This window comes from Amblyraja radiata, chromosome 39, assembly GCF_010909765.2.
Source record: "Amblyraja radiata isolate CabotCenter1 chromosome 39, sAmbRad1.1.pri, whole genome shotgun sequence".
Lineage (NCBI taxonomy): Eukaryota > Metazoa > Chordata > Chondrichthyes > Rajiformes > Rajidae > Amblyraja > Amblyraja radiata.
Genome location: NC_045994.1, coordinates 1,477,615 through 1,488,818, shown reverse-complemented (window position 1 = coordinate 1,488,818; position 11,204 = coordinate 1,477,615).

Here is an 11,204-nt window from a genome sequence, read left to right as displayed (position 1 = left end):
ATCAGTAATCCACAATTAATGCAGCAATCGTGATGAATCTTTACCAGCAATCACTGATAGTCTGAACAATAATCATGGCTCAGCAATAAATAAACCCCCGCTCCGCCCAGTAACAAGATCATTCTAGTATCATAAGGTAAAGTGTGGTTGGACTAGGGAGGAACTGAAGGAAATCCACATTAGGCAGGAAATAGTGTTGGGTAGACTGATGGCTGATAAATCCCCAGGGCCTGATGGTCTGCATCCCAGGGTACTCAAGGAAGTGGCTCTAGAAATCGTGGACGCATTTGTGATCATTTTCCAATCTTCTATAGATTCAGGATCAGTTCCTGTGGATTGGAGGGTCGCTAATGTCATCCCACTTTTTAAGAAAGGCGGGAGAGAGAAAACAGGGAATTATAGACCAGTTAGCCTGACATCGGTGGTGGGGAAGATGCTGGAGTCAATTATAAAAGATGAAATAGCGGCACATTTGGATAGCAGCAACAGGATCGGTCCGGGTCAGCATGGATTTACGAAGGGGAAATCATGCTTGACTAATCTGGAATTTTTTGAAGTAAATAGGAAAATGGACAAGGGAGAGCCAGTGGATGTCGTGTACCTGGACTTTCAGAAAGCATTTGATAAGGTCCCACATAGGAGATTATTGGGTAAAATTAGGGCACATGGTATTGGGGGTAGAGTGCTGACATGGATAGAGAAGTGGATGGCAGACAGGAAACAAAGAGTAGGGAATAACGGGTCCCTTTCAGAATGGCAGGCAGTGACTAGTGGGGTACCGCAAGGTGCTGGGCCTGCAGCTATTTACAATATACATCAATGATTTGGATGAAGGGATTCAAAGTAACATTAGCAAATTTGTAGATGACACAAAGCTGGGTGGCAGTGTGAACTGTGAGGAGGATGCTATGAGAATGCAGGTTGACTTGGACAGGTTGGGGGAGTGGGTAGATGCATGGCAGATGAAGTTTAATGTGGATAAATGTGAGGTTATCCACTTTGGTAGCAAAAACAGGAAGGCAGATTACTATCTAAGTGGCGTCAAGTTGGGAAAAGGGGAAGTACAATGGGATCTGGGGGTCCTTGTTCATCAGTAGGCAGTGAAGAAAGCGAATGGCATGTTGGCCTTTATAACAAGAGGAATCGAATATAGGAGCAAAGAGGTCCTTCTGCAGTATTGGACATCTGGAGTATTGTGTGCAGTTTTGCTCCCCTAATTTGAGGAAGTACATTCTTGCTATTGAGGGAGTGCAGCATAGGTTTACAAGGTTAATTCCCGGGCTGGCGGGACTGTCATATGCTGAGAAAATGGAGTAGCTGGGCTTGTACACTCTGGAGTTTAGAAGGATGAGAGGGTATCTCATTGAAACATATAAGATTGTTAAGGGTTTGGACACGCTAGAGGCAGGAAATGTGTTCCCGATGTTGGAGCAGTCCAGAACAACGGGTCACAGTTTAAGAATAAGGGGTCGGCCATTTAGAACGGAGACGAGGAAACACCTTTTCTCACAGAGAGTGGTGAGTCTGTGGGATTCTTTGCCTGGAGGCAGATTCTCTGGATGCTTTCAAGAGAGAGCTAGATAGGGCTCTTAAAAATAGCGGAGTCAGGAGATATGGGAGAAGGCAGGAACGGGGTACTGATTGGGGATGATCAACCATGATCACATTGAATGGTGGTGCTGACTTGAAGGGCCGAATGGCCTACTCTTGCACCTATTTGTTATTGTCTATAATACAATGCTTCACTTGCTGCCTGACCATGTGCTGATCCAGGTGATTATTGGCATCTAATCCAACAGAATTATTCTCTCTTTATAACAGCGCAGATTGATTAGGATTACAAACCATTAGCACAAACTTGTTCATGAAATAATAGACACAACATTAATCCAGCACCTTTTGTCTTTTTTTGTTGTTGTAAACCACCATCTGCAGTTCCTTAACCTTTCCTTGATAATTGGAAAGTTGTGCCTGACAAACATTTGATATCCGTGCATGGTAAGGTGGAGAGTGGCACGATGCATGTGGTCTGTGTGGTTATCAGCGAGGGTTTTTGTCAAGGATCACAGGTGACTGGTTAGTCATATACATAGAGGGAAAGTTAGATCAGCCATGATTGAATGCAGAGTATACGTGGTGGGCTGAATGGCCTAATTGTGCTCCTATAACATGAACTTAACACAAGATTGGGCCCTTTGGCCCACAATATTTGTGCTGTTTGTGATGCCTAGATCATCACTTATCTATCTGCACCTGTGTACAGTTATACATATGTGTGTGTATATATATACTTCCATTCCCTGCATTCCCATGTGCTTATTTAAAAGTCTTTTAAATACCACTAAAGTATCAGCTTCAACCACCACCCCTGGCAGTGTGTTCCAGGCACCCACCATCCTCTGTGTGGACAAAACCTTCACTGCAGTTCTCCTTTACACTTTGCCCGTCTCAGCTTAAAGCAATGTGGGGATTCCGGGATAGTGAGGAGCCTCAATGATGATGGTGGCTCAGCGGTAGAGTTGCTGCCTTACAGCGCCAGAGACCAGGGTTTGGTCCTGACTACGGGTGCTGCCTGTAAGGAGCTTGTACGTTCTCCACATGACCTCCGTGGATTTTCTCTGGGAGCTCCAGTTTCCTCCCACACTCTAATGGTGTGCGGGTGTATAAGTTAATTGTTTTGGTATAATTGTAAAATTGTCCCTAGTGTGTGTAACTTAGTGTAAGTGTGCAGGGATCACTGGTCAGCACCTACTTGGTGGGCCGAAGGGCCTGTTTCCGTGCTGTATCTCTAAAACTACGCCCTCTAGGCTCCATCCTGAGAAAACGGTTCTGACTGTTTACCCTATCTATGCCGCTCATAATTTTATATACTTCTAACAGGTCTTTCTTCGGCCTTTGAGGCACCAGAGAGAACAGTCCAAGTCTGTCCAACCTCTCCCTGTTGCTGATACACCCCATCCCCGCCAGCATTAAGCATGTCGAGAGGAACAGATTTTTTATTTTTTTTAAGCAGCAAGCAAAGGGCAATGTTTGATCAGGGTTGGACAATGTTATCAGGGTTCACCGTCTGGTTATGCTTTAGCTAACATATAGTAAGGAATTAAGTTTAATTGTGTGTAGTGTGATAGAGGTTAATAGACGATGCAACAAAATAGCCACGTATGTAAGAGTGGGGAGGCAATGTTTCAGACATATAGATGATGTGGTCAGTCAGACAGAAAATAGCAAGTGGAATTTGACCAGAAGTGTGAGGTGATGTAGTTATTATTGCATTCTGTAGAGCAACAGAGGGCCCCTCAAGTAGCAAGAAAGGTCAAGGAGAGAGTTGGAAAGGTGTTGCCGAGGTAACAGGTGGGACAACTGGCTACAACAGTAGTTAGACCACAGCTGGAATACTTGTCACGGTTTATTCTACCACATTGGAGCAGGGCTAGGGAAGGTTGAAATGGTTTTAATTTAAAGGTTTAATTTGAAAAGTATGGGCTAAATGCAGGCAGGTGGGCGTAGGGTGGGTGTAGTGTGGGCGTAGGGTGGGCGTAGTGTGGGCGTAGGGTGGGTGTAGTGTGGGCGTAGGGTGGGGGTAGGGTGGGCGTGGGGGGGGGGAGACCACTGTGTGGGGGGGGGAGGCCACTGTGTGTGGGGGGGGGGGGACCACTGTGTGGGGGGGGGAGGCCACTGTGTGTGGGGGGGGGGAGACCACTGTGTGGGGGGGGGGAGACCACTGTGTGTGGGGGGGAGACCACTGTGTGGGGGGGGGGGGACCAATGTGTGGGGGGGGGGAGACCACTGTGTGGGGGGGGGAGGCCACTGTGTGTGGGGGGGGGAGACCACTGTGTGGGGGGAGGGAGACCACTGTGGGGGGGGGGGAGGCCACTGTGTGTGGGGGGGGGGAGACCACTGTGTGGGGGGAGGGAGACCACTGTGTGGGGGGGGGGAGACCACTGTGTGTGGGGGGGAGACCACTGTGTGGAGGGGGGGGGACCAATGTGTGGGGGGGGGGAGACCACTGAGTGGGGGGGGGAGACCAATGTGTGGGGGCGGGGGAGACCAATGTGTGGGGGCGGGGGAGATCACTGTGTGTGGCGGGGGAGACCACTGTGTGTGGGGGAGACCAATGTGTGGGGGGGGGGGAGACCACTGTGTGGGGGGGGGGGGAACAAAAGAGGACGTGGCTCGGGTCTGTAAACAAAGAATTAACTGTGACTTGTCACGTGACCATAAAGTGTGTGTGGCAATGTATATATGATCTATATATGTGTATTTGGGACTATGTGTATATCTCCACACACTGAACTTTGTTTTCTATCCCGTTTATTATATTGTCTCCAGTGTACTATGTTTACATATTCTGTTGTGCTGCTGCTCGGATGCGTGAGTCACGACCTCTCACGTACAACACTATCCTGTCTATCCCTGATCAGCCCTTGTCCATCCAAATGCCTATATATCCTATCCTGTGGAACACTATCTAGTAACTTTCCAACTACAGATGTTAAGCTCACCGACCTATAGTTTCCAGCAATTTCCCTGCAGCCCTTCTTGAATAGAGGCACAACATTTACCACCCTCCAGTCTTGCGGCACCTCTCCTGTATTTTCGGAGATTCATAAACCTCTACCAGGGCTCCCGCAATTTCCTCTCCAGTTCCCCACAATGTCCTTGGATATATCTGATCAGGCCCTGGAGATTTGTCTACCTTCATACACGATAGTACCTTCAGCACCTCTTCGACTGTAATATGACTGCTCTCAAGACACTTTCATTGACTGTCCCAAGTCCTGTCTTTCTCCTCGGTAAATACAGAGGACCTTGCCCACTCATTGAGGACCTTGCCCATCTCCTGTGGTTCCACACAGAGGTGACCGCTTTGATTCCTGTGAGCTCCCACTCTCTCTCCAGTTACCCTTTCCCCCCCCTTATGTATTTATAAAATCTCTTGGGATTGTCCTTAATGCTACCCGCCAGAGCGATCTCCTGGCCCCGTTTTGCTCTTCTGATTTCCTTTTTTACTTTGCTCATTAGTTCCCAAAACTCTTCCAGGGATACACTTTACTCGACTAATGCCTCAAATCCCCTTGTCAGCCAAGCTTCCTTACGTTTGCCTGCCTTGCCCTTCACTCTAACGGGGACATACATATCCTGAGCTTTTGTCAGCACACTTTTAAAAACATCCCACTTGGCTGGTGTTCCTTTCCCCTCAAACAACCTGCTCCAGTCAACTTGAGCGAGACTTTCTCTCACAACATCAAAGTTGGCCTTGCCCCAATTGAGAATTTTAACACATGGACCCTCTCTGTCCCTATCCATAACTATCTTAAACCTAATCGAACAGTGGTCACTGGTCCCAAAAGGCTCCTCCATGAACACTCGATTCACTTTCCCGTCTCAATTTCCCAAGATTAGATCAAGTGTTACCCTCTCACGTGTGGGGCCCTCTACATATTTCTGGAGAAATCTCTCCTGAACACCTTTGAGAAACTGCACCCCATCTAAACCTTTCACGCTATGATTTTCCCAGTCAATATAGGGAAAGTTAAAATCCCCAACTACAACAACCTTATTTGACCTGAAGCTTTCTGCAATCTCCTGGCATATTTGTTCTTCTAATTCCCGTAGCTGGTATCGGCACGAGTTGGTGGCGTCAGCCATGTGAAGGTGTCTCTGACCCAGGGGAACATCTGTATCCAGATGGAAAGCTCATTGATGAGCCGCTGCAGCAGACACCTCCCGGCGAATGGCAGAGGTGGTGAGGCCGTGGGTCGATGGAGCCTGGGTTGACGGAGCCTGGGGCTCAGTGCCATGGAGGCATCCGGAGAGCACCCGGTGGCGTTAATGGAGAGGTCGGTGCGGTGGTCGATGATGGCGCTGACCGACGTGCAAGGACAGACCATGTGGAAGTGAGGACATTGCTGCCGGGGGCAGGGCCGGCCTTAGGAGGTGCGGGGCCCAACTGGGAACAATTGTGGTGAGCCCCAGGTTCCCAGCCAAGGTGTGTCAACCCTGTTATTTAGTATATTATGAAATTGTACACTATGGTGCTATGGATTCTACACTGTGTGAATCTCTCTTGCTCCCTCCTGTTTGACTGTCAGTAGCTCCGCCTTTACCGTAGCAGCTAATTAACATTAAACTGCATTATGTGATTGGACACAATGCCCTTGGAGACAGCGGCTGAATGGACAGGAGGAGACCGATCTGTTGACTGGATGGGAATTTGAAGGCAAGCTGGTCAGTGGACTATCTGCACTGTATCTACAAACTAAACAGTATAACATGCAGGTACATTCATTTACAATAAAATTCAGTGATTATTTCACATGATTTCTTACTGTGTAAAGCTCAGTATCTGACCAATCTCTGTTTAACATGTTTGGTCTGCTGCGGGCATCCCAAAACAGTTCATATCTAGCAATACGATCAACGAACCAGACAGCAGTTGGATGCAGTCATGCGATTAGCAAACGATTGATAAGATTTGATGGGCTTTTTACCCTGGGCTTTTTTGCACTAGTATTAGGGTTAAGTTATTGAGTTTAGTCGTTTCTCATACGTTCTCATACAATCTATGACTATTGTGTTTACACACCTTTATGCCGCTGCGAATAAGAATGTCATTGTTCTGTTGTGGGTACACATGACAATTATACATTCTTGACTCGACTCTTCACTCGTGCATTTGTGCAATAGAAAACGGGTAACCATTGCACTCTGCGCCAAGTTAAAAAGAGTCAGCAGTTAGTCAGGAAGTGACTATTCGCCTCCAAAGAGCATCCCTTTGTTAGGTGGCTTCACTAAATGGTGTGACTCAATATTCCTCCAGCCTGAAGAAGGGTTACGGCCCGAAACGTTACCTATTTCCTTCGCTCCATAGATGCTGCTGCACCCGCTGAGTTTCTCCAGCATTTTTGTGTACCTTCCTCCAGCAGTTTGTTTTTATTGCTCAAGATCTGCAGCATCTGCAGTCGCTTGTGATTTAATACTATGTTCCGCTGCGATCTCACTAATGGATGGCCCCATGCTAAAGCACACGCAGCATTGAAATGCTAATATGACAATTAGCAAGAATATTGAACAATACAGTAACACGTAGCTCAGAGGACACTGGGGTTTCATTTTACAAATGACCATTTTCTCGCAGCAAGTCACTTTTGGCAACGATACCAGTTTTTAAGAAGGCAGACTTTGCACTGACCACTTGAAAATAAATCAGTGGTTAACTGGCAATGTAAACGTGATGGTGTGTGTGCCTGCCTGCCACCAAAGCAGCAGGCACCATGAAACAAAAATTAAAAAGAGCTGGTTTCAGTCCAACAGCAGTACAAAACTTGGAACAGCTGGTCACGGGGCTAAGAGGCTGAAGTGCTTCAGGCTGCTGTGGAAACAATGCTGCCATGGAATCGGGTCATTTTCTATATCGGGCCATTATCACAGAATCACTTCAAGCCTGGTCTCTGCATTGTAAGTGCAACATGAACACTGATGGAAATGGGTTTTAGGGACTAGGGGTACACTAAGGTCTGTGAGGCTGAGGTTGGGAAGGAAGGGGGGGGGTAGATGCTATAAGCCCCCCCCCCCATGAGAAATTTTATTTCTCTGAAATTGAAGATAGACATAAAGCGGGGGTCTCAGCAGGACAGGTATCGCAGCGACTCTGGAGAGAAGACCCTTCTTCAGACTGAACTGAACTCTCGTCGGTGAGAGTACTTGTGATTGTCTGAAGAAGGGTCTCGACCAGAAACGCAATCCTCTTCCCAGAGCTGCTGCCCGTCCCGCTGAGCCACCACAGCCCCCTGTGTCCACCTTCAACTCCAGAGCCAAACAAAAAGCACACAGTGCTGGAGGAACTCAGCTGGCAAGGCGGCACCCGCGGAAGGAACGGACCAGGAGCCGCCACGGGCCAGGGACCTTTTGTGAGTGGACCGGCATGAGCGAGGGGCGAGAACTATGGACATTGGGGACCCGGCATTGGGGGGGCCGCCATGAGGGGGGTGTGGGAGGGGGAGAACAAAGGGAGACCTGGCGCAGATACTGTGTATACTTTGTAACTTTGTAAATTTGCAAACCATGGGCATACAAGCAAAGAATTCACCATGACTTGTCACGTGACAAAGCATTCATTCGCTCATTGAAGGTCCCAGCTGAATCTGCCCCTTCAACGTGGATGGAAGTGGCACTGGCCTTGCCTGCCCATTGGGTGCAGTCCCAGTGGGTGAGGTGTGTCACTTGCCACCTGTCAGTGCCTCACCAGGGTCAGTCATAGAGTTGTACAGCATGGAAACAGGTCCTTCGGCCCCACCTTGTCCATCTGACCAACTTGGAGCACAGGGCCTGGATTTAGCTCATAGCCATCTTAAACCCTTCTTATCCGTGTGTATCCAAAGGTATTTTAAAAGTCATAATTGTAAACTAATAGCCTCACCAGTGACTTGTACAGCTGTGTCGTGATGTCCCCACTTTTGTCCTCAACACCCTTCCTGTAGAAATGTGTAGGAAGGAACTGCAGATGCTGGTTTACACTGAGACAGACACAAAATGAAGAAAGGTCTCGACCTAAAACATCACCCATTTTTCTCTCCTGATATGCTGCCTGTCCCGCTGAGTTACTCAAGCATTTTGTGTTCTGTCTCCTTTCCCATAGAAGGCAAGTGTGCCAAATGCCCCCATGGCCACCCTGACCTCCTGGCTCGCCGCTTTCAGTGAACCATGTACACGTATCTCTCTGATCTACAACACCTTCCAGGGCTCAGACGTTCATAGCTTCTACATTCATAACTAATCGGAGCAGAATTAGGACATTTGGCCCATCAAGTCCACTCCACCATTCAATCATAGCTGATCTATCTCTCCCTCCTAACCCCATTCTCCTGCCTTCTACCATAACCCCTGACATTCATACTAATCAAGCATCTATCTATCTCTGCTTTAAAAATATCCACTGACTTGGCCTCCACAGCCTCCTGTGGCAAAGAATTCCACAGATTCACCACCCTCTGACAAAATAAATTCCTCCTCATCTCTTTCCTAAAGGAAGGTTCTTTAATTCTGTTTAATTCTGAGACTGACCTGTGGTCCTAGACTCCTCCACTAGTGGAAACATCCTCTCCACATCCGCTCTATCCAAGCCCCTCATGCTTCTAAACTCCAGCAAGTACAGGTATTTTATGTTGTAATCATAAACTAATGGCCTCACCCGCACCTTGCTCTGGTTGTGATGCAACAACGTGCAACACCTGAAAACTAAACCTTGCTGAAGGGAAGCAGCAATCAGACAGGCCGCTCGCTATGTGCAGTTTTACACGTAGCTACTCGCAGCAGAGCCTGGGGCATGTGGTCACTGCAGGCCGCACCCTCCACATCAGCATTGTCTTTAGGTTTGCCTTTGTTCGCCAGTTAGAGAAGGAGAAAATAAAATTAAACACAAAAGGGCCTCACGGTGGCGCAGCGGTAGAGTTGCTGCCTTAAAGCAGTTGTAGCGCCAGAGACCCGGGTTCGATCCCGACTGCAGGTGCTGTCTGTACACAGTTTGGACATTCTCCCCATTAGTTTTCTCCAAGATCTTTGGTTTCCTCCCGCAATCCAAAGACGCATAGGTTGGTAGGCAAAATTGGCTTGGTAAATGTAAAAATTGTCTCCAGTTTATGTAGGATAGTGTTAATGTGCAGGGATCGCTGGTCAGCACATAGCTGGTGGGCCAAAGTGTATCTCTAAACTAAACTAAACAAATGAGAAAAGTCCAGTGTTTTGTTTAGTTCAGAGATACAGTGCGGAAACAAGCCCTTTGGCCCACCGTATCCACACTGACCAATGATCCTCGTACGCTAACACTACCCTACACACACTAGGAACAGATTACATTTTTCACTAAAGCTAATTACCCCACAAACATGCACGTCTTTGGAGTGTGGGAGGAAACCGGAGCACCCGGAGAAAACCCACGCAGGTCACTGGGAGAACGTACAGACAGCACCCGTGGCCGGGATGGAACCCGGGTCTCTGGTGCTGAAGGCAGCAACTCTACTGCTGCTCCACCGTGACACCCAGTGGAACTCAGTCTGACAATTCACTCGCATTTGGAACTAGAGTAAGATTTAAATGTCGGGTCTGGTCAGAGAGTTTGTTGTGGTTTTGAACTTGGGCAGAAGCATAAGGTGTTGGATAATGGATGTAAGCTGACTGACCCTGTACTCCAGCAGCTGTGAACACATTGCTGTTCAAACTGAAGGCTATATTGCCCTGTTGTGACCACTGCATCCTCTTGCCTCCCACCCAGTGTGGCCGAGGTGAGTGGGTTCACCCTCTGGACATCTGACCAGCTGACCACAGCTACCCTTTGCCTCCTGCACCTCAAGCAAAGCTTATTGATGTGAGAACATTTGGCTTGGAACCTGTTTCCAAAACATTTTCCATTGGCTGTGCCTCACCTCCCCCAGCTGATGTAGTTGGTTCTCAGCAAGGGCCTGCCTGCCTGTGTGTGTGTGTGGCTCCTGTGTTCAGCTGTTTGTTCACCAGTGAACCCACAGAAGGTCAGACTCCAACAATGTTCAACCAGGTGTTTGCTGAAATACTAGATCAGTGCGGTCTCCCAATCCTGCAGTGACGGAGAGATAACAGTGCCCGATCCACAGCTACCTGAGCTGGGTCACCAGGTCTGCTCTGGGTGGGCATTAACCAGTCGAGGCGTGGAGGGAGACATCGGTCTGTTGTATTTCTGCACGATCGTTTTCTTGCTGACTCACTGATCCAAGCTGTCAAATCTGCTCTCCCGCCCCCCACTCTCCCCCCCCCACCCCCCGCACCCCTCCCCCAGTGTGAGACTTCACACCTGCCCCTTTTCCGGGGTTACGTCTGCGTCCGTGTGGTTTTAGAGAGGGTCTACGTGCTATCCACAGGCACCCTGGGGGTTTCTGGGACTGCCGGGCACCGCGAGGGGTGGAATGCATAATGATGGGGAAATGGTTGTATAAGACTATATTTGATATTGAAGACTATTTGTTTGACCTGTGTTATGGTGGTGGGTTTTGTTTTGAATTATTTCGTATTGTACATATTATGGTAAATAATTGAGAAAAATATTTTTGATTGAAAAAAAAAAAAGTGTGAAACTTTACACCTCATTCCCAATGAAACACATCTTGGAACAGAGACCAGGAAGCCCCTGCCATGAAGAAGGGGTTTGACCCAAAACATCACCCATTCCTTCTCCC